The sequence below is a fragment of the Lissotriton vulgaris genome, chromosome 4_1 (genome assembly GCF_964263255.1).
Source record: "Lissotriton vulgaris chromosome 4_1, aLisVul1.2, whole genome shotgun sequence".
Lineage (NCBI taxonomy): Eukaryota > Metazoa > Chordata > Amphibia > Caudata > Salamandridae > Lissotriton > Lissotriton vulgaris.
This window is the reverse complement of record NC_141691.1, coordinates 1,094,548,826-1,094,573,008: the sequence shown is the minus strand read 5'-3', so window position 1 is coordinate 1,094,573,008 and position 24,183 is coordinate 1,094,548,826. Positions and strand designations below refer to the sequence as shown.

At 42.1% G+C, this 24,183-nt stretch overlaps 1 protein-coding gene across 4 annotated transcripts in view; it reads right to left on the bottom strand.

Moving 5' to 3' along the window:
* The window catches only part of SLC9A3 (solute carrier family 9 member A3), a 1,201,500-nt gene that overhangs the window by 215,766 nt on the left and 961,551 nt on the right, over nucleotides 1–24,183 (bottom strand). The window lies entirely within an intron of this gene.

The window sequence follows — 24,183 nt, the reverse complement described above, 5'->3', positions numbered from 1 at the left end:
AAACCACACAGATCATCCCACGTGAAGAAAAGAGAACTGTCAACAGTAAATGTCACAGCAATTCCAATACCTGGTGGGGTAGTATGGGAGAAAACTGACTATGAGATCTATGGTCCGGTCGAAATCCTGAAGTATCCTCATCAACTAAAGGTTTCCTTAAGTGACTTTGTGACACCAAGTACATTCTCTGATGATTGGGACTTTAACAGTATTAATGACATGATGTCTGATTTAGTAATGTCAGCTAGATTCACAGATCATGATTATTTACAAGGTTCATCTAGTTATGAGCAGTTATTCTGTTACACCCATTATGGGGATCATTACTTGCATAAATCTGCACAGCCTAGAAATGTTTTTATGTATAATCAATGGGAACATTGTTCTACACCACCTAAAAGCAGTTCTAAAGCATTTTTTGAGAAATTCAAATATTTTTCAGGGTTTAACACCAGTGATGCAGAAACGTTTTATTATAAACTGTTAGATAAAACAGGAATGAAAACAATGCTGACAAATTCTAAATTGATATATTCAGAAGCATTTTATGACAAAATGATGACAATTGGTTTTGATTATTGGAAAAATAATATTGAAACGAAAACAATTTGGGGTACAAAAGATTGGCAGGTGCAAGGCATAGAAGCACTGTTTAGAACCTGCATGATACCAGAACAAATGTTATTTTTAAATGACACTGTACACCAAACATCTTGTCTTGGCCTAGCTAAGATAAAAGACCTTAAAACACCGTCCATACCGAAGCCAATACCTGAGAATACAACCACAGATATTGAGTTAGACGTGTCACAAATTTTACATTTCAACAGAACACATCCTGATTGGAAAAAGTGGTTGATCTGGCCTACAGACACAAATAGCTGTCAAGATAGATTCCTGAATAAAACACAGGGTTTAAAAATGACCAGATTAGACTCTAGATATTCCCAGAGACAACATCCAGGAATAATAACAACATACAGTGTAGGGAAACTCTGCCTAGAATGGCTAACTACATCCACACTGGCTGAAATTAAGCAACACTTGTCTTTATTAAAAGATGGTGCTGATTTGCGCGATTTCATTCTTGGACCACGCAAACAGCGTCAAAAGCGTTTCATAGCGACCAGCATCTATGCTGCTTACAACGAGGCTTGGAAAGTAAAGCAAATTGAAACTGCTGAAAAAATACGAGAAATTGATCGTATTAATTTGGAAAAATCACTTTCTGTGGTAGACAATGGGTTAAGGACTCTGTCTTCCAGAATATATTCTTTGGACAATATTGTATCCTCTGCCTTTGATGTGATAGACAGAGATTTGCTAATGTTACAACATGGCCAGTCTCAATTACGCTCTATTATAGAACTAGGCTGGACGCTGCAAAATCTTCGTTCAGGCTATGTGCCTTGGCGTCTGATAAACACAACGTCATTATTTTCCATTTTTAACCTTACTGATAAACAGATCAGTTTGGCACAGAAAGGAGCAGACTATACAATCTTGAGCATCGAGAAACTCGAGAGATTACCATTGACAATGTCAGAGAGTCCTGTCATTGAATGGATAATACACGGAATTATCACAATTCCGATAACAACTTTCCGATTTCATAAATGCCTTGAGTACATACCTGCTGGCCAATATGAACAATTGGGTAAAGGATATGTAAAATCCATATGGAAATTACCATACACTCATTCTTGCTATAGTGACAGCGACAAAAATGTATTTCTTAGTGGTGAAAATTGTAAACACTCACTAAGCGGTATACTTTTGTGTCAGGGTATTAATTTACACGGAGCATGTGATGGCAATTCAAACAACCTTTCATGCCACCAGCTAGTCACACCTGCAACTCAGATAGAGCCCTTCTTTATGCAACTCGCAAACGGGAGTTACATTCTAAGAACGGATCACAGGTGCTGTGGCCTCGCGCCCGGAAAAAGTTATCTAGTACAAGTAACGTCCATGGTCAAATGTTGTATGCAAGCATTGTTTCCGAGCGGGCCTCCAGACATAGTGACTCCCCTCTGGCCTCGTCTGAATCTCTATTCTATACGAATTGATACATTAAGCAAAATGAAATCTGTGCTTTTACAGACAACAGTGCCTATAACGTCATCTAAAGAGACGTATGATCTTCTAGTCGCAAGGACGGCTACTGAGGTTCATGACCTTTTATCTACAAATTGCCCCGTGCATTTCGTACAAATGCTCGACCAACTCCTTAACATGTCTAGTGCAACAAGCATCCCAGGCATATTTAAGACAGTCTTTACAGGACTGCTGACACCCTTCCAGGCAATTTTGGGAATCTTTCCTAATTTTGTGCACTCCATCTTTGGTGGTATTCCACTATTTTTTGGACTCATCGCAGGGATTCTATTTTTGACCATCCTGCTACGTTATGGCAAGCCTCGGCTCAGACATAGCTCCCATGGGAATGGAAGAGACAATCCTAGCAATGCGCTACAGGGACAGGATAACTAACGTCCTCGGATTGGCCAGGCTGAGAGATCTAAACATGACCTGGTTCCTTTCATTCAGACCAATATGGCAAAATTGCATTTTACCTGTGCTACGGTGTATGCTTTGCGGCGATGAATGCGTGTTGGACATCTGTCTTTCACTTCCATCAGCAGTACCAATGGACGTCGATACTTTGCTAAGTCCAATAACGGCTCACGCATTGTGTTGTCCCCAGCGGCTACCAATCCTGATGACAGCATTCGTGGAGACTCCTGTACTACAGCCAAGTGGTAACAGTGGAGCGAGTGACAAAAGCAACATCATCCAGGTACAACGTTCTGTGAGCATTGCTGGTCCTGCCTTCGATGACAGCAATCATTCTCACACCTGCCAAGTTACAGCGCTATCTAATTTGGTTGAACTATCACCTGATTTTGTAGACCAATTCTTTGCGAGCCTGTCTGATACGATGTTCTCACCCACAGAGAAACAATAACTTTTGAAAAGCTTTCCGACACACGGCGTTCCCATGAACTCTGAATTCGGCCTTCAGTTTTGATCAACAAAAAACTGCCAGGAGCTTTGGTAAACTGATTTTTCTTTGAATTGGACAATTTTTCAGATATAGACCTTTTTTGGCACGAACAATTCTTTGCTTAACGTAAAAACTATTCTTAGAGAACAGAAGCTTCACACTTCTATTTCTAAACACATCTAGAGACGTAACAACATAACACCAGCCTCTAGCACACATATTATTACAATGCATTTTTATGTGATGATTTATCTCGCATTTCTTCTGTCAGAGATACTTCATGTGTAATTCCTTATGCATAATCGTTCATTGATTTCATATGCAATAATTTTTTGAATGATTACTATGCTTTTAAAACTACGTACAGTACCTAAATTCCATGTATTACAAGTACGCCTATTTCGAATGCATTTATGTATTTTGGGGTGGGCTATGTTACACAATGTTACACATGCATCTAATTGCTTAGTTTTAGTAATTTTGATGGACATGAATTCGTGGAGTGGGTGTCATGTGCTTATCTAGGTTCCTGATCGATACTGTGACCTTATGCCCCTATTCGGCTATAAAGCCCCTTTTTCCCTATATTGGCATAACCGTTCAAGTACGATTTTCTGAAAAGTCATCTCTGGCCTCACACGAGCAGAGCCACAGAGCCACATTCCAGCATGACTCTCTGCTACTTCCTTTGCGACCAATTAGTGCAATGACAGAGCAGCAGTCACTATCTGATATTCCTAGATAACACTCCGAGTTCTTCAACAAGATAAAAACTTAGCAAACCTGGAAATCCCCGCTTGCTATGTTTTGATTAGTAATGGAACTCTAATGAGCAACTGATAACTATCACTTCCTAGTGACATCTTTAATTGACGTCTTATGTCCAGCAAACTTGCGTCAAACCCGGCACCTGTCAGGTATAAATATTACCAACGTTGCCTTAAGCAATGAGCGAACATGTTGCTGATGCCAGCTGCCTGCATGACCCTGTGTTGGTAAAAACTAGCACTCTGTCGCTGCAGCCTGCTATCCTGTGGTGGTGAAGCTACTGATTACCATTATCGCCGCTACAGCGCGACCTATGGTGCAGTACGCTTGAGGAGCCGTGCAGCCGTCCTCTGCGAAGACATCCAGCCCAGCTGCCCGCGGACGCTGTCACCCCTCCTTCCTCGACGCGCTGAGAGAAGCCGCTGCCTTTCTCGTGCAGAGAAATCCAGTCCCGGCGCTTCCGGTTTACCCTCGCGGGTGACTGGGATATCGAGAGAGACCCCTGAAGGAGATACCAATCCTCCATCATTCTATTCAGAGGTATGGTGTTGACTAAACCCTTAGACGAGAATTCTTGAAACAAACCTTGGCAAAACCAACTTAACTTAAGCTACTTACTTACTCCCCCTTTTCACGTGTTAGGCTTAGGTCAGGCACACTGGGGTAGGCTTAGTTAGAAGCACCAGTTGAGTATGTTAGCCTAATGTATATATGACTGTATATATGTTTTATTACTTTTAAACCATTGTATGGCTAAGAAACCATATCAATGCTTTTACAGTTCTATTTCGCTATTCTTATCTTACTGTACGTACTTTTTATAATAACAGTTATTGCAATTGTGGCAATACATTTCTCTTGTATGAGAAGAAAGACTGTTCAATAAATGTTAACCTTTATTGATACACGCCCGTCTCTCTATTCTCTACACACCGTGAAAGTAAACTGCACTAGACTGACTGAGTGAAATCTATGTCTATTGTTTCACACGACCCTAGAGATCGACTCTTGATCTGAGGAGCAAAGTTGTCATGTTGCACGGTTGTTGGAAAGCTGAATCCCTTCTTGTCTGTGCCAAGGAAGCTGATCACTTCCTATGCAGAGAAGAAAGTTTCCAGTGACCTCTGAGCTAGTTGGTAACACAACCCAATTAAGTTTAGCATAGTCAGTGGAGGCCTGGAATATAAGCAGTTCCACGTCGATACTACTGTTTATGTTATTCCAATGCGCAGGGCCTAGTGGGAAACTAGGAACTACACTACAGTTTCAGACGGCTGTGCTTCATCCATTCGGCTACTTCTTTCATTCCTTCGTGTAGGTTGGTTTTGGCCGTGTTAGGGTCTCTGGTGAGTGATAGGATCAGTTAAGTGTCGTCGGCGTAGGAGATGATGTTGAGGTTGTGTTGGTGTGTGATGGCCGCGAGGGGGCTCATGTAAACGTTGAAGAGGGTGGGACTGAGTGAGGACCCTTGAGGTACGCCGCAGATGACTTCAGTGGCCTCTGACTTGAATGGTGGGAGGCGGACTCTCTGGGTTTTTCCGGAGAGGAACGAGGTGATCCATTCCAGTGCTTTTCCTTGGATTCCAATGTTTTTGAGGCGCTGTAGAAGGGTGCTATGGCAAACTGTGTCGAAGGCTGCGGAGAGGTCGAGGAGGATGAGGGCGACTGTGTCTCCATTGTCCAGTAGAGTTCGAATGTCGTCTGTTGCTGCGATGAGGGCGGTTTCGGTGCTGTGCTTGGCTCGGAAGCCGGACTGTGAGGAGTTGAGGCATTTGTTGGTTTCGAGGAATGCGGCGAGCTGGTTGTTGACAGCTTTCTCGATGACTTTGGCCGGGAATGGGAGGAGTGAGATAGGGCGATAGTTTTTGAGTTCGGTGGGGTCAGCTGTGGGTTTCTTCAGGAGGGCGCTGAGTTCGGCATGTTTCCAGCTTTCCGGGAAGGTTGCGGAGTTGAGGGAGCAGTTGATGACGTCTCGGAGGTGCGGTGCAATAATGGAGTCTGCATTGTTAAAGATGTGGTGAGGGCAGGGGTCTGTGGGGGATCCTGAGTGGATAGAGTTCATCAGACGGATGGTGTCTTTAGTGGAGATTGGCTTCCAGTCATTGAGGATGTTCAGGGGGGGTGGGGGATCTGCAGGGGATTGGGAGGCTGGTCTTCTGGTTGGATGTCGAAGCTGTTGTGGATGTCTGCAATTTTGTTGTGGAAGAATGAGGCTAGGGAGTTGCAGAGGGCTTGAGAGGGGGTGATGTCGTTGGAGTTGGCTGAGGGGTTGGTAAATTCCTTGACGATGTTGAATAGTTCCTTGCTATTGTGGGCGTTGTTATCTAGACGGTCCTTGAAGGCTGCTTTCTTGGCATTTCGGATTAGTTGGTGGTGAATGCGGGTGGCGTTTTTGAAGGCGTCCTTGGTGCTGGTGTTTGGGTCTTTATTCCAGGCCATCTCGAGGGAGCAACAGAGTTTCTTGTATTTCTTAAGATCATCGTTGAACCAGGAGGCCTTCTTGCTGCCTAGTTTGGTTTGTCGTTTTTTCAGTGGTGCTAGGATGTCGGCGCTGTTGGATAACCATTGGGTGAGGTTGGTGGCTGCTTGGTCTGGGTTAGAGGAGTGGGCGGGGGGGTTTAGAAGAAGCGATGAGGAGATCTGGTCGATGGTGATTTTGTTCCAGTTTCTTTGCAGAATGGGTTGGGGGTGGTTGTTGGATGTGGGCTTGTTGTAGGTGAAGTGAACGCAGCTGTGGTCAGTCCAAAGGAGAGCAGTGGTGTGGCTGAAGGAAACATGCTTGCTGGAGGTGAAGATAGGGTCGAGTGTGTGACCTACGATGTGGGTGGGGGTAGTGACAAGTTGTTTAAGTCCAAGGTTTGCGAGGTTGTCCAAAAGGGTGGTGGTGTTGCGGTCGTTGTTCTTATCAAGGTGAAAGTTGAGGTCTCCCAAAAGGATGTAGTCCTCGGAGGGGAGCGCGTGTGGAGTGATGAAGTCCGTGATGTCCTCACTAAATTGTGCGCGGGGTCCTGGTGGCCTGTAGAGGAGGGTGCCTCTGAGTGTGGTCTTGGGGTCGATGTGGATCTGGAAGTGAAGGTGTTCAGAGTTGGCGAGATTGACGTCTGAGTTGGTTGAGATGCGGATGGATTTCTTGTGGACGATAGCGATGCCTCCTCCTGTGTGGCAGGTACGGTCCTTGCGAATGATCTTATAGCCTTCCGGGATGGCGATGGTGATGTCTGGGGCTGAAGAGGCATTCATCCATGTTTCTGTTAGGAAGGCGACGTCCGGAAAGATGGTGTCAAGTAGATTCCAGAGGTTAGTGGCGTGTCTGTGGACCGCGCGGGTGTTGAGCAGGACGCATTGTAGGTGGTTGGGATCGGATATCTGTTGTGTGTTCGTGGATGAGGAGTTGTTCTTGGTGCTGTCGAACTTGCAGGAGTAGCAGGAAAAGGGTCCATGGGTGTGTCCAGGAGCGGCTTGGACGCAGTTGGGGGAGCGGCCAGGGTTAAGGGCTAGGAGGGTGGTGGCATCGTAAGTAATGCGGGAGGGGTGGGCGGTACGAGGGCCAGGGGGTCTGGCGCTGGGCGCGGCCTTGGCGCGGACGGGCGTAGACGGGCTTACCTTTGGCGCACCTTCGGCGTGGACGTAGCGCGTGGACGCTGCGCGTGGGACCATCTGGCTTAAATGGTTGGTGGAGGGGGCGGAGCGTGGGAGGGTCAGCTGGGAGGCGGGATCAGAGAGGCGGGTCAGGGGAGAGGAAAACACAAAATGGAGGGAAAAAGTGAAACTAAAAGCAGCAGCGAGGGCACAGCACAATGATCGTCAACAGGCAGCCAAAGGCTCTCAACTTCTGCACAATACCTCTGCCAAAGCGCCACTCAAAAACTACCAACGTTGAAGCACACCACAGCAATGAGGTGCACGTTATGAACACAGAGCGCCAAACTAAAATGAGCAACTAGGATTCTAAAGCGCCAATCCGCTTCAAAGCGCTAATGCTGAAGTAAAGATACACGCGGTAAACTTCACAGGCAATGTGGCACAGAGCGAGATGCAGGTTATAAAAGTACAACAAGCACAATCAATTATGGGAAATGAAGAACACAGAGCGCCAAACTAAATTGAGCAACTAGGATTCTAAAGCGCCGATCCGCTTCAAAGCGCTAATGCTGAAGTAAAGATACACGCGGTAAACTTCACAGGCAATGTGGCACAGAGTGAGATGCAGGTTATAAAAGTACAACAAGCACAATTCAATTATGGGAAATGAAGAACACAGAGCGTTGCGCGAGTAAGAGCTTCAGAACGCGATAGCGTTTGTCAATGGTAACAATACCAGGCGCAGTCAGGAATACTCGGGTGCACAGGGCTTCAGCTGCGATGCAGGTGATGTTAATAAAGAATCAGGCAGGAGAGCGTGGGGGAGCGACCGTTCAGGAAGGAATCCAGGCGGTCACAGCTAGGTACGGGCTGGGGAGAGTCTGTTCTTCGTGAGTGGGAGGGTCAGCTGGGAGGCAGGATCAGAGAGGCGGGTCAGGGGAGAGGAAAACACAAAATGGAGGGCAAAAGTGAAACTAAAAGCAGCAGCGAGGGCACAGCACAATGATCGTCAACAGGCAGCCAAAGGCTCTCAACTTCTGCACAATACCTCTGCCAAAGCGCCACTCAAAAACTACCAACGTTGAAGCACACCACAGCAATGAGGTGCACGTTATGAACACAGAGCGCCAAACTAAAATGAGCAACTAGGATTCTAAAGCACCAATCCGCTTCAAAGCGCTAATGCTGAAGTAAAGATACACGCGGTAAACTTCACAGGCAATGTGGCACAGAGCGAGATGCAGGTTATAAAAGTACAACAAGCACAATCAATTATGGGAAATGAAGAACACAGAGCGCCAAACTAAATTGAGCAACTAGGATTCTAAAGCACCAATCCGCTTCAAAGCGCTAATGCTGAAGTAAAGATACACGCGGTAAACTTCACAGGCAATGTGGCACAGAGCGAGATGCAGGTTATAAAAGTACAACATGCACAATCAATTATGGGAAATGAAGAACACAGAGCGCCAAACTAAATTGAGCAACTAGGATTCTAAAGCGCCGATCCGCTTCAAAGCGCTAATGCTGAAGTAAAGATACACGCGGTAAACTTCACAGGCAATGTGGCACAGAGCGAGATGCAGGTTATAAAAGTACAACAAGCACAATTCAATTATGGGAAATGAAGAACACAGAGCGCTGCGCGAGTAAGAGCTTCAGAACGCGATAGCGTTTGTCAATGGTAACGATACCAGGCGCAGTCAGGAATACTCGGGTGCACAGGGCTTCAGCTGCGATGCAGGTGATGTTAATAAAGAATCAGGCAGGAGAGCGTGGGGGAGCGACCGTTCAGGAAGGAATCCCGGCGGTCACAGCTAGGTACGGGCTGGGGAGAGTCTGTTCTTCCTGTGTGGGAGGGTCAGCTTGGAGGCGGGATCAGAGAGGCGGGTCAGGGGAGAGGAAAACACAAAATGGAGGGCAAAAGTGAAACTAAAAGCAGCAGCGAGGGCACAGCACAATGATCGTCAACAGGCAGCCAAAGGCTCTCAACTTCTGCACAATACCTCTGCCAAAGCGCCACTCAAAAACTACCAACGTTGAAGCACACCACAGCAATGAGGTGCACGTTATGAACACAGAGCGCCAAACTAAAATGAGCAACTAGGATTCTAAAGCGCCAATCCGCTTCAAAGCGCTAATGCTGAAGTAAAGATACACGCGGTAAACTTCACAGGCAATGTGGCACAAAGCGAGATGCAGGTTATAAAAGTACAACAAGCACAATCAATTATGGGAAATGAAGAACACAGAGCGCCAAACTAAATTGAGCAACTAGGATTCTAAAGCGCCGATCCGCTTCAAAGCGCTAATGCTGAAGTAAAGATACACGCGGTAAACTTCACAGGCAATGTGGCACAGAGCGAGATGCAGGTTATAAAAGTACAACAAGCACAATTCAATTATGGGAAATGAAGAACACAGAGCGCTGCGCGAGTAAGAGCTTCAGAACGCAATAGCGTTTGTCAATGGTAACGATACCAGGCGCAGTCAGGAATACTCGGGTGCACAGGGCTTCAGCTGCGATGCAGGTGATGTTAATAAAGAATCAGGCAGGAGAGCGTGGGGGAGCGACCGTTCATTCATCCACAAAGACCATGTTCTCACTGACACATTACAGCCCTTTCATAGTGCCCCTAGTCAAAGTACTTTGTTCAAACCATGGTATTTGGCTCTATGGACATTAGGCTTGCCTCTATTAACCTGCCAATGAAGCTGGACGTGGGGGTCTCTGGTAACAACGAGCAAGTTGCTTAGACCACAGTAGCTCATTCTGATGTTCACTGCTCAGAAGTAGCTCTAACTACAGAAAATGTTGGAGACTCCTGCTTAAGAGCTTTCAGACTGGTTCCATGGCAGAATTACTGGATACTTCCAACCACCCAACCACCCAGAGGCAACTATAAGTAAATTGTGTTTCTGTGTAGAAAGTTGTCATATAATAATGCAAGTCCCCTAGAACCTTTCCCAAAAGGCCTAAGGGATTAGAAAAACCATGTGATCTTTGCAAAGGCTTATGATCATTTAAGCACATGAACATGAATGGAAATGAATAAAGGCAAATATACACTGGATCCCATGCTGGGCCCCAATATTTGGGTGCCACAGAAGTATCCATCATGGGTTGTGAGAGACTGACCACACCCCTGCATACCTCATAGATCTCCTGATCATCGCCTCGTCAGTGCCACATTCACAAAAAAATCCTCAAAGCGAATAAGTTGTTAACTACCAAACAACAAGTTATTGGTTTAATGTGATGGCTGTCTTCCTTAAGCTGACACACTTGACACTTTCAAGAAATTAATTGGTTTAGTGCACTCTCCTGTTAGTTCCTTAATTGTGCAATTTTAAATAGAATTGGTTGTCTGCTAATCGAGTACCACTCACTGGTCCAGAGTGACCTTCAAAACTGTCTGCCATTCACTATACCCAAGCTGGTGCATTGTCCCCTTCGCACTCCTTTGTGTCTCAAACGTGGGTTCAACAATTCAGTTCATTCAAATTTTTTCATATATTTCATGCATGTCAAAACACTAATCCATGAGATCTTATTATATATAAAAATGGTCATGTAGTGTAACTTCGGGATTATGGGTAACAATATTCTGAGCACTCTTTTTCTATGATGCATCCTTTCACTGCCTCATTACACTGTTTTGTCATAAGTACTAGTGTCCATACCAGTATAAATTACCACAAACAAGAACAAACAGGTGGACAAATATATTTTCACAAAAAGCAAGTAATGTCAGGCAATGGTTTCTAAAATTATACCCAATGTTGTGAAAAACGAGAGTCTGAGCAACAAGGTATGTTAATACATATCTTAAATGACTTGTTAAATAACCTCCCCGGGTGCTTTAATGTGTGAAACGGTTGCTCGCATGCCAAGTTAGAAAGAATTTGGTTGGTTACATGTGTTTCATAAATAAGCAAAGCCCAAATCTTAAAAAAAGAATGGTATGGTGCTGTTGGAGTTTCCTGTATATTTATATGACCAACATAATCAAGGTACAATTATTTGATGTTCTGAGTGAAAAAGAAAAATTTGTGAACAGGATGCTCAAATCTTTAAGGGAATTGAAGGTGCTAAAAAATTATCAAAGTCTTAAGGAACGTAGTTTCACATGAGTGTTTCGGTGCACCTCGTGTGCAGCGAATTCAGCGTTCTCTTTTTCCGTCATTTTTAAACACGTTTTTATGCTGTCCATGTGATGTGCTGTTCATCGACTTGTCTGCTTGTGAAATGTACAGGTATCAAAGTCACAACAGTGTGGGCATTTTGATTCACCAAATATTTATAAAAACCCATATGTCTAATGGATACTCATTTTATGAGAAGTTCCCCGGGTGTGTAAAATAAAAATACAAAGATTACTGCATTGAGTAATTGCTCAGTTTACCGTATATGTTATGTAAGATCTAAGTGTCTAGACAGTAAACTGCAATATGTCTACCGTTGTCCTGACCTAAGTGTATGTCTCTATGTTGACAACATAATTATCCTCAACTATGGTGAATCATCATCTGTATTTAACCTTAAGATCTAGTGTTGTTGTCTTAGTGTCAATGATCTAAATATGGGTACATAATTCATACATGATGGTTGAAAACACATAGAAACACAATCTGTGTTTAAATATTACAACCTCAATCAATCAATCAGGAATTGTAGAGCAAGGTTGCTTAACTGGTAAGGGTCTTGAGGCACTGTCGGATCATGCTGCCTGTTCTCCTATTGTTTGAACATCCATATCTTGAGGCCATTCCCGAATTGGTGGAGTGATGGTGAGGCTGTGACGTGCAGGGGTAGATCAATCCAGGTCTGGGCCACCAGATGGAAAAAGCCTTTCACATTGCTTACGTGATCTTAAATACCCAATTACCATCATATGTCATAACCATATCTAGATGTTTCCCACTTGATAACATAACATAACCATGATATCTCAACTATCTGTAAATACGAATTCTATAAGAAACATTCTAAACATTCATTTAATCCAAATGGCGCTAGTGTATTCAATCGCTTGAAGAACTAACAATTGAAATTGAACAATTCAAATTCTTAATAAGAAAGCAAAGTAATTCGGAAAATTGCAACAAATAATCAAAGACATAAACATACAATTAGATAAGTATGCCAATGGAATTAATGAGGGGAAAAGTAAAAAGTTCAAAATAGGCACACTAGACCATAAACTCGGAGAAGTATACAAATGGGCAGAAGTACATGCATTGAAGAGACAAACCAGAGCCATTACACACACTCACGGCAGTGGCACGTCAATCCTAATGATGCCCTTAGTATCCACAAAAGGATCAATTGATGAGCCCATAGGCAAATAGATTGATCAATATCTACAACCTTGTGTTCAATCTATGGAATCACTAGTGATTTTCTCAACAAATCCCAATCCATTGAAATCACAGAACAGAAGAACATTTTACTATGCATCATTGATGTAAAGTCTTTATAAACATCTATACCATAAGACTAAGAACTCACTACCATTGAACAAGCGTTTACACAAATTACAGTAGATGAAGATCTGAAGATATTCTTACTTGAATTGATGCACATATCACAGCTATTTTCAATGGAATGGTAAAGTTTACATTCAACTGACAGTCACTTCCATGGGCAATTGAGCCTCACCATGTTACGCAAAACTGTTTATGCGCATGTTTGAGGAGGAACACATCTTCACACACAAGCTTTGGCACAGCAATATTAAGTCTTACCATTGATTTATTGATGACATCTTTCTTCTATTGAGAGGCACGAAAAACAATTTAGAGCAACAGTTACATACTTTATTTCAATAGACAGATGGATACAATTCACACATGAAATCAGTAATACACAAATAACATTTCTAGACATGAAGATTTTATTAACCAACAAAAGTTTGATAGCCAATATGTTTGTGAAGCCCACTGACAGCAATAATTTATTGCACTACTCCAGGTTCCATACATTTTACTATAAGAAACATCTAACATACTCTCAGTTATTAAGAGTGAGGAACACAACCTCGAACAATTGACCTTATGAGAGAGCCAGCTCCATGATATGTGAAAAATGTACTAACAGAGGATATCCATCAAATATCTTTTTAGATTCTATGACAAGTGCAGAAAGAAGCAACTGTCAGGTATTTTTGTGAAGATCACTGACCGCAAAAAAATTATTGCACTACTCCAGCTTCCATAAATTTTAATATAAGAAACATCTACCATACTCTCAGTTATTAGGAGTGATGAACACTACCTCTAACAATTAAACTTATTAGAGAGCCGTATCCATGATATGTGAAAAATTTACTAACAGAGGATATCCATCAAACATCTTTGTAGATTCTGTGACAAGTGCTGAAAGAAGCAACTGCCGGGTATTATTCAGAGAGAAACCACTTCAGCTAAGTCAGATTAACAAAAGGATGATATTCATATTGAAATTTTTACTCAAAGCGTGAATATCAGAAACATCATCTTAAAATTCTGGCCAATGAAACAATCAGAACCAGACTTAAGGGCTTATTTACCACAAAACCAATGTTTGCATATGAACGTTTGACAAACTTAGAGTAACTATTACATGGATTAAGATCAGATAGCAATCATGATTCCTAACACAAAGGCACCAACCTGTGTCTTAACTGTATGAATTGCAATAACATTAGCAGAGGTACAGAAATAAATCATCCATTGAACTATTGCACAATAAAGATGAGAACAAATGCCACTTGCGGAAACCAAAAATGTTATATACATGTTAAAAAGCCCATGTGGATTGGCTTATGTTGCAAAAACAGAATGCAAAATCAAAATGCAACTGACTGAACAACATAAGGAATGAAAAATCGACAGTGGCGGGCAATTTAACATCTCAGGGCACAACATTAGCCAATTAAGATATTTATTATCACAACAGGTTCAGACCAGAGTAGACACGGACAACAGAATTGAACTACAACAAAGAAAATTATATTGGATCAAACGATTGAATACACTAGCAACATTTGGATAGAATACTCCTGTTTCCTATAGAGTTTGTATTTACAGATGGTTGAGACATCGGTTGTGACATATGATTATGATTGGGTACTTAGGATTGCATAAGCAATGTGAAATGTCACAATATTTGAACACAGATTGTGTTAATAGGTGTTTTCAACCTTTTTGTACAAATTATGTACGCACATCCGGATTAATGATACTAAGGACCTGAATACAACTTTCAGTGGTGCAGGAGCAGGTGATACAAAACTGCAAAGCTCCTGCACAGCCAAAGGACACCTCTGCCTTCAAGATTACAAGTTTAAAGTGGTTTGCATGGCAAGTGGGGTGGCTGTCCCATTGTGGGGCCTTAGAAAACAAGCATGCAATAGGACAGCACAACCAGGTTCCTGTACAGCAAGGACTCGAAAGTCTGTGTTGCCTCTGCAACGGTTTTCATGGAGAAGGTGCCTCCATGACACCGCTGGCGGAGAGGAAACTCGTAAAATGCTTGGCTGGACAGCAGTGGGCCTGCCAAGCATATTGCAGCCTCATGACCACCATGCCACCTTCAGGGTATGGGGGATCCGTGGCATCAGTCCCATGGTGGTCTGACCGCTAAAGTTGTAATGGGGCAGTCGGGCCACCGATGCAGCAGTAGCTGAACCACCACCGCCGCACCCACCAAGTCTAGCAGTCCTCGGACCGCCAGACTCGTAATCAGGCTCTAAGACAGAAATGCTAGATCTTAAGGTTAGATATAGATGACAGTTATTCATAGTTGAGGAAAATCATGGCATTAAGGTCATAGAGACATACACTAAGGGCAGGACAGCGGTAGCCACATTGCCCTTTAGGAACGGGACACTTACATTTTACATAGCACATATGGGAAACTGAGCAACTACTCAATGAGGTAATCTTTTTGTTCAATGTTACACACCCGGGGAACTTCTCATTGAGTGGGTATTCATTAGACATATGGGTTTTTATGAAATAATGGAGAACCAAAATGTCCTCACTGTTGCGACTAACATACTCGTACATTTTACAGGCAGACGAGTCGTTGAACACCACATCACATGGGCAGCATAAAAATGTGTTAAAAAATGGTGGACAATGAGAACACTGAATTGGCAACACACGAGGAAGGAAAACTGAAACACTCATGTCAAGCCGTGTCCCATATGTCTCAGTCATGATTTTCTTGGCACCACAGATTTTCCTAAAGATTTGAGCAACCTGTTCACACATTTTTCTTTTTTACTCAGATCATCACATAATTGTACCTTGATTATGTTGGTCATTTAATTATATGGGAAGTGCTGCAAGAACCACACCATTATTTGGAAATAATTGAACTTTACTTATGTATGAATCGCATGTAACAAACTGATAATCTTTTTACTTAGCTTGCGAGCAACTGTTTCACACATTGAGGGGCCTGGGGAGGTTATTTAACAAGTCAATAAAGACATGAATTCACATACCTATAAACATGAACAGGCTCTGAAGATTAAATCTTTAAGTGAGGATCAATCCATCAAAGAACAACAGGCTCTGAAGTTTAAATCTTTAAGTGAGGATCAGTCCATCAAAGAACAAACGTCTGCTGCAATCTAGTTCGCCTGTATGTCAGCTCAATGACTGATTTTACTGCTGTACATACCCAGCTGGAATCACGCATGATCATAATGGTCTGTTGACTGGTAGTAAAACAAGATGTCTTGGACTTGATTACTAATTCATAATATATTTTAATAGTAAAGAAAATTAATAAGAGTAAGTTAAACAATGTCAATCAACTCAAAACTTGTACAAATAATTTTATTATATAGGGGCTGAGAGAACTTTGATACTTGAGGTTAGGTGTTTTATATTTGTACGACATTATATTGATGAAATAACTTTTTAAGTATGTTCTTAATCAATGCTCTGAAGTTAAAGATTGTTCCTTTTTACTGTAATGATTTTAATTAATTGTACAGTTAATAAATATTTTTTTTAAAAACACACTAAGCTCTACTCCGTGTGAATCTGCAACAGCCAGCTGCTGAAATACAGGCACACAGCTCTTGGCACTTGTGGCATCATGGACAGGCCCCGGGTGCCGGAATCCAAGAAATCTGGACCTGCCTGGGCACTGCTGATTCTCAGGATGCTGTCAGCCTCCTCACCAGTGTATTAAAATAGCGTATGGCTGTCATCCATGCCTGTTTCTAGCTTGGAGCCTGGTAGGTTGTGCGTGAGCTCAGCGAAGGACGTCCTTGCTGATCATCATCTTGGCAGCGCCACTTCAAGAAGGCATGAAACTTAATGGGCCCAATTCACAGAACTAACTAGGATTTTGTCCTAAATTAGGATTTTGTCTTAAATCAGGATTTTGTCTTAAGTTAGGATTTTGTCTTATTTTAAACCTAAGTTTAACTTAAGTTTGTCTTAAGTTTAATTTAAGACAAAATCCTAATTTAGGACAAAATCCTAATTTAAGGCAAAATCCTAATTTAAGACAAAATCCTAATTTAGGACAAAATCCTAAATTAAGACAAAATCCTAACTTAAGACTACTAAATGCCTTCTGTGAATACCAAAAGTAATAAGTTTAGGATTTTGTCGTAAGTTAGTTCCTTGAATCCGCGCCATAGTTACAAGCAAGTCTTCAGGTTCATCCTTTGACATTGGCCCCCAAAAAAATCTTACATTTATGTTCTCTCATATCATGTCCCCTAAAATCCAGATAGTTAATGCTTTATTATGTTCCGGGTTTGTCCTGAAGGTACTCTGACTTGCATTCACAGGTCCATGGAGGAAAAATATCGGTCAGTGCAGATGATCTTAATAATTTGAGGTCCATCTCCTACATATCCAAACATGAGGAGAAGACAGTGACAGTCCAGCTCTCATGCTATGCGGAAATGAATGGATAAATAAATATATATCAAGCTGTTCTCAGGCCAGTGATGTGTTGCATCAGTGGCTAGGGATCTTTAAGATTGTACATTATAGCTGTTTCAGTGTGCTATTTTTTATCTTTCTGCCACATTTGACAATCATCAAATTATTTTCCATTATCTGTTACGTTATGCATGGTTATGGAGTAGCATAATTTTGGCTCCATCCTTTTCTATTTGGTTTGGCCACATACATATTTACATTTGCCCTTGTGTACTCATGTACTTCAATGATACGAATGAGATATGGTGCACTAAAAGTAGGGTGCATTTATTGTTTGTTTATATATATATATATATATATATATATATATATATATATATATATATATATATTCACTGAAAAAACCATAGGTTTCACACCAGTTATAGTTAGCTGGAAATTTTACTGATATAAAACCATTGAAATTCCCACGTTATAGTTAGTCGGACTCACTATAACTTGCGCGTGCAATGCACTGCTGATGACATCACATATTACATCACTCATGACATGGTGAGTGACATCACTCATGACATCACTGATGACACCATCCAGTGAATATGTGTCTTTCTGAAAAATAAATATTAGTGAGTTATGTTTAAATATTTAAATACATATATTAGTGTTTCACTTTGTGGATAAGTGGCTACATGTGTTGATAAGTAGCTACATGCGTATGTATATGGGTTATTTGATATTTTTATTAGTATCAGTTTGAGAGTCTATATGGTTTGGTGGGGGTATTACTTAGCACATAGATGCATGAGTGACTGACTCTTTGTTTGTATGTGTTTTGAAGACAGCATATGTACAGGACTGTATGGGTGGATGAGTGTCTATATGTGTTTGTTAGTGAGTGAATGACTGTCTCACTAGTGTCTTTATCAGTAACTACATATGTTTTAATCTAGTATATATGAATATTGATGTATATAAGTGAGTATATGTGAGAGTAAGAGATTGTAAGAGTTCCTGTTTAAATAAGTATGTGTTTCTATAAGTGATTGTTTAAGAGAATAAATATGTGTAATTTTCAATAGAAGTAAGGTGGAAGTGTGTGTATAACTCTATATTCAAATAAATGGTTGTTCAATAGTTTATTTGCACGTGTGAATATGTGTGTGAGTAACTTTTGGATGAATGTCGGTGTGTAACAGGATGTATAGGTGTATCTCTTCATATGATGAGTGAGTATATGTATGAGTGACTATATAGAACTGTTGGTGAATGAGTGGATGTGTATATAGATAGTGGAAGTACAGAATTGCTTGTTGTAACTGATATAGGTATGTCCATTTTTTAAAAATTTCAGTTTCTATTTTTGAATATGTGTCTCAAGGGTTACTTTACACTGAGAGGAGGTCTGTCACTGTGTCACAAGGATGGTGTCCTCAGTGATGTCATGAGTGATATCACTCACCATGTCATGAGTGATGTAATATGTGATGTCATCAGCAGTGCATTGCACGCGCAAGTTATAGTGAGTCCGACTAACTATAACGTGGGAATTTCAATGGTTTTATATCAGTAAAATTTCCAGCTAACTATAACTGGTGTGAAACCTATGGTTTTTTCAGTGAATTTAATAGGTTTTTGTAAATGCTAATTCCTAACTATAACCCGTGTGAAACCTATGGTTTTTTCAGTGAATTTCATAGGTTTTTTAAATGCTAATTCCTAACTATAACTGGTGTGAAACCTATGGTTTTTTCAGTAAATTTAATAGGTTTTGTTAATGCTAATTCCTAACTATGAGTTTCACTTTATAAATAAGACTGTTAGCACTCTAGTTGTTCTTTTTAACACTCTGGTACATTCTGTCATTGGGCTACAGTTGGGCTACATCTAGTTGAAATTTAGGCAACATTTACAATTTTTGGTCTCTGGTGGCCATCTTTGGGCTACATTGGGCTACTTTGGGCTACATTTGGGCTACATTTTGGCTCTAACATATATTAAGCCCAATGTAGCACAATACATATTTTTATAAAGTTAATTTTTTTACAAACCACTTCAGAATAGGGCTACCTGTCCCTACAATTATCCCATTTTTTTTTTTTTTAATTTTTGGGGGGAGCGCTCCCAGAGCGCGCCCCGGAGTGCGCCCCGAAAAGCGTATTTCCGAAAAGCGCCCCCAGGCGCGCTCCGGGGAGCGTCCCGTGAGCGCCAATATCGCAAACGAAAACATGATCAAGACGTATCGCGTAACCGCGACCGCGTGATACGCACGGCGTAAGCGCACCCGGAAGTACTCGAGCGAATACGATCGCAAAACGTAAACTTCCGACGCGCTTACGCTGCGCGCCCCCGGGCGCGTAGCGTAAGCGCGTCGGGTCATGTGAGCAGAAAATAACACTTTTCATTGGTTCATAACAGTTTTAGTTTCATAATGATGAAGCCCCTGGTCTTGTGACCTGAAAATAACACTTCTCATTGGTTCAGGACAGTTTTTTTTTCTAAATGATGAAAGACCCCACCTTTTTTGCTTATTCTGACTTTGTCCTTTGACTGAGGAAGACCTGTTTGTTGCTCTCTCTACTTTTTTGCTCCAAATAATGGCTTCAGTAGTAGCATCAGCTGGTGCATCTGCCCCACCACCACCACCACAACCACCAAAAGGACCAGCTCCAAATTATATTGGTGGTCAAGAACAGGAGGAGGAGGAAGAGGAAGAGGAGGAGGGGAGAAGAAGATGGCTGCCAGAAGAAAATACACCTTACAAACCCAAACCACACATTGTTTGGCAGTTTTTTTCAATCCCAGAGGGGAAAAAAAAGGTGAATGCGCCCAAGGTGACTTGCCTCATCTGCAATGATGAACTTTCACGGGGCAACCCAAACAAAAAATATTCTTTTGGTAACTATACCATGATTCGGCACATGACCAGAAAGCACCCAAACAACTACTCTCGTGCAGAGTTCAGGGAACTGGCCAGTAACCTCCCCCAGTCATCAAGGACCCCCTCCCAAAGAAACCAACCCACCTCATCAGAACCAGAAACATCCGAGGTGATGCCTTGCATTCAGCCGAGATTTGCTGATTTTAAAATCACTTGTTCTGCATGTGGCAAGCTTATCGCCTATGGCGAAAAAAGCGTTAAGCTCATCGTCCTTGCAGGTGATAATCACAAGTGCCCCAAAAAGAAGTAATTTTTTGGGTTTTTTGTTTTTTTGCTCCAGTTGAGCCAGTTTCAATTCCCTTTTTTTGTTTCTCCCCCTAAAAAAATACAAAAAAAATATAAAACTGTTTTGAAAAGCCAAAAAAAGTTCAAAAAGTTCAAAAAACACAAAAAATATATAAAACAACAAAAAGAAGAAAAAAAAGTTCTTTTAAGAACTACCTCCAATTTCTAAATAAAAACTTCATTTTTTTAAAACTCTGTCATCTTTTTCCCTCATTTTACGCTCCCCGGTGCGCTACCTGGTGCGCGCACCGAGCGCTTCCCCCGCGCAAAACGAAAAAAAAAAAAATATTTTAAATGCCCCGCGGGGCCCTTTTATAGCCCCCACATCAAACCTTGGGGGTCAAAGGGGTCTATCCCTGACGCCTTATGGTCAGTTCCCCCTTTGTTTTAGCCACCTCTTATGTCTCGATTTTACCGAGACACAAGATGGCAGCCGCTCTGGACTGTTTCGAATGTTTACAGACACCCGAGAGCCAATCAGCTTCCTGCGCGCAAGTCGCGTGTCGCGCCGGGAGCGCACTCCGGTGCGCGCACCGGAGAGCGCCTATAGATATATATATTTTTTTGAACGTAAATTACTCAAAATCCACTGCAGCACACATCTTGAGACATAGCAAAGGCACATCGGGCTACCAGTCCCTTCAATTTTGCCAAGTTTGGTGGAAATCCATTCAGCCGTTCGGGCTAAAAGTGAAATCGACCGCCCTATGGAAATTAACATGGGGAAAACGCGTTTTGGGACCCCCCTTTTATCTCGGCCCCCGCTTGACGTATCCCCCCCAAATTTTCAAGGAAGAACCGGAGCTCGACGAGGCCATTTTCAGGAAATTTTCAGGCAGATTCGTCAACCGGCGCCAAAGTTATTCCAAATAGAATTTTGAGATTTAACATTGAAAAAAATCCTAACTATAACTACCTACTTACCTACTGGCGGTCGCCAGTAGGTAGTTATAGTTAGGATTTTTTTCAATGTTAAATCTCAAAATTCTATTTGGAATAACTTTGGCACCGGTTGACGAATCTGCCTGAAAATTTCCTGAAAATGGCCTCGTCGAGTTCCGGTCCTTCCTTGAAAGTTTGGGGGGGATACGTCAAGCGGGGGCCGAGATAAAAGGGGGGTCCCAAAACGCATTTTCCCCATGTTAATTTCCATAGGGCGGTCGATTTCACTTTTAACCCGAACGGCTGAATGGATTTCCACCAAATTTGGCAAAATTGTAGGGATTGGTAGCCTGATGTGCCTTTGCTATGTCTCAAGATATGTGCTGCAGTGGATTTTGAGTAATTTAGGTTACAAAAAATATATATATCTATAGCAGCGCACCGGTGCGCGCACCAGGGAGCGCTCCGGGCGCGTGACGCGAGGTGCGCATGGAAAGCTGATTGGCTCTCGGGTGTCTGTAAACATTCGAAACAGTCCAGAGCGGCCGCCATCTTGTGTCTCGGTAAAATCGAGACATAAGAGGTGGCTAAAACAAAGGGGGAACTGACCATAAGGCGTCAGGGATAGACCCCTTTGACCCCCTAGGTTTGATGTGGGGGCTATAAAAGGGCCCCGCGGGGCATTTAAAATATTTTTTTTTTTTTCGTTTTGCGCGGGGGAAGCGCCCGGTGCGCGCACCAGGTAGCGCACCGGGGAGCGTAAAATGAGGGAAAAAGATGACAGAGTTTTTAAAAAAATGAAGTTTTTATTTAGAAATTGGAGGTAGTTCTAAAAAGAACTTTTTTTTTTCTTCTTTTTGTTGTTTTATATTTTTTTTGTGTTTTTTGAACTTTTTGAACTTTTTTTGGCTTTTCAAAACAGTTTTATATTTTTTTTGTATTTTTTTAGGGGGAGAAACAAAAAAAGGGAATTGAAACTGGCTCAACTGGAGCAAAAAAACAAAAAACCCAAAAAATTACTTCTTTTTGGGGCACTTGTGATTATCACCTGCAAGGACGATGAGCTTAACGCTTTTTTCGCCATAGGCGATAAGCTTGCCACATGCAGAACAAGTGATTTTAAAATCAGCAAATCTCGGCTGAATGCAAGGCATCACCTCGGATGTTTCTGGTTCTGATGAGGTGGGTTGGTTTCTTTGGGAGGGGGTCCTTGATGACTGGGGGAGGTTACTGGCCAGTTCCCTGAACTCTGCACGAGAGTAGTTGTTTGGGTGCTTTCTGGTCATGTGCCGAATCATGGTATAGTTACCAAAAGAATATTTTTTGTTTGGGTTGCCCCGTGAAAGTTCATCATTGCAGATGAGGCAAGTCACCTTGGGCGCATTCACCTTTTTTTTCCCCTCTGGGATTGAAAAAAACTGCCATACAATGTGTGGTTTGGGTTTGTAAGGTGTATTTTCTTCTGGCAGCCATCTTCTTCTCCCCTCCTCCTCTTCCTCTTCCTCCTCCTCCTGTTCTTGACCACCAATATAATTTGGAGCTGGTCCTCTTGGTGGTTGTGGTGGTGGTGGTGGGGCAGATGCACCAGCTGATGCTACTACTGAAGCCAATATTTGGAGCAAAAAAGTAGAGAGAGCAACAAACAGGTCTTCCTCAGTCAAAGGACAAAGTCAGAATAAGGAAAAAAGGTGGGGTCTTTCATCATTTAGAAAAAAAACTGTCCTGAACCAATGAGAAGTGTTATTTTCAGGTCACAAGACCAGGGGCTTCATCATTATGAAACTAAAACTGTTATGAACCAATGAAAAGTGTTATTTTCTGCTCACATGACCCGACACGCTTACGCTACGCGCCCGGGGGCGCGCAGCGTAAGCGCGTCGGAAGTTTACGTTTTGCGATCGTATTCGCTTGAGTACTTCCGGGTGCACTTACGCCGTGCGTATCACGCGGTTGCGGCTACGCGATACGTCACGATCATGTTTTCGTTTGCGATATTGGCGCTCACGGGACGCTCCCCGGAGCGCGCCCGGGGGCGCTTTTCGGAAATACGCTTTTCGGGGCGCACTCCGGGGCGCGCTCTGGGAGCGCTCCCCCCAAAAATTAAAAAAAAAAAATGGGATAATTGTAGGGACAGGTAGCCCTATTCTGAAGTGGTTTGTAAAAAAATTAACTTTATAAAAATATGTATTGTGCTACATTGGGCTTAATATATGTTAGAGCCAAAATGTAGCCCAAATGTAGCCCAAAGTAGCCCAATGTAGCCCAAAGATGGCCACCAGAGACCAAAAATTGTAAATGTAGCCCAAATTTCAACTAGATGTAGCCCAACTGTAGCCCAATGACAGAATGTACCAGAGTGTTAAAAAGAACAACTAGGGTGCTAACAGTCTTATTTATAAAGTGAAACTTATAGTTAGGAATTAGCATTAACAAAACCTATGAAATTCACTGAAAAAACCATAGGTTTCACACCGGTTATAGTTAGGAATTAGCATTTAAAAAACCTATTAAATTCACTGAAAAAACCATAGGTTTCACACCAGTTATAGTTAGCTGGAAATTTTACTGATATAAAACCATTGAAATTCCCACGTTATAGTTAGTCGGACTCACTATAACTTGCGCGTGCAATGCACTGCTGATGACATCACATATTACATCAATCATGACATGGTGAGTGACATCACTCATGACATCACTGATGACACCATCCTTGTGACACAGTGACAGACCTCCTCTCAGTGTAAAGTAACCCTTGAGACACATATTCAAAAATAGAAACTGAAATTTTTAAAAAATGGACATACCTATATCAGTTACA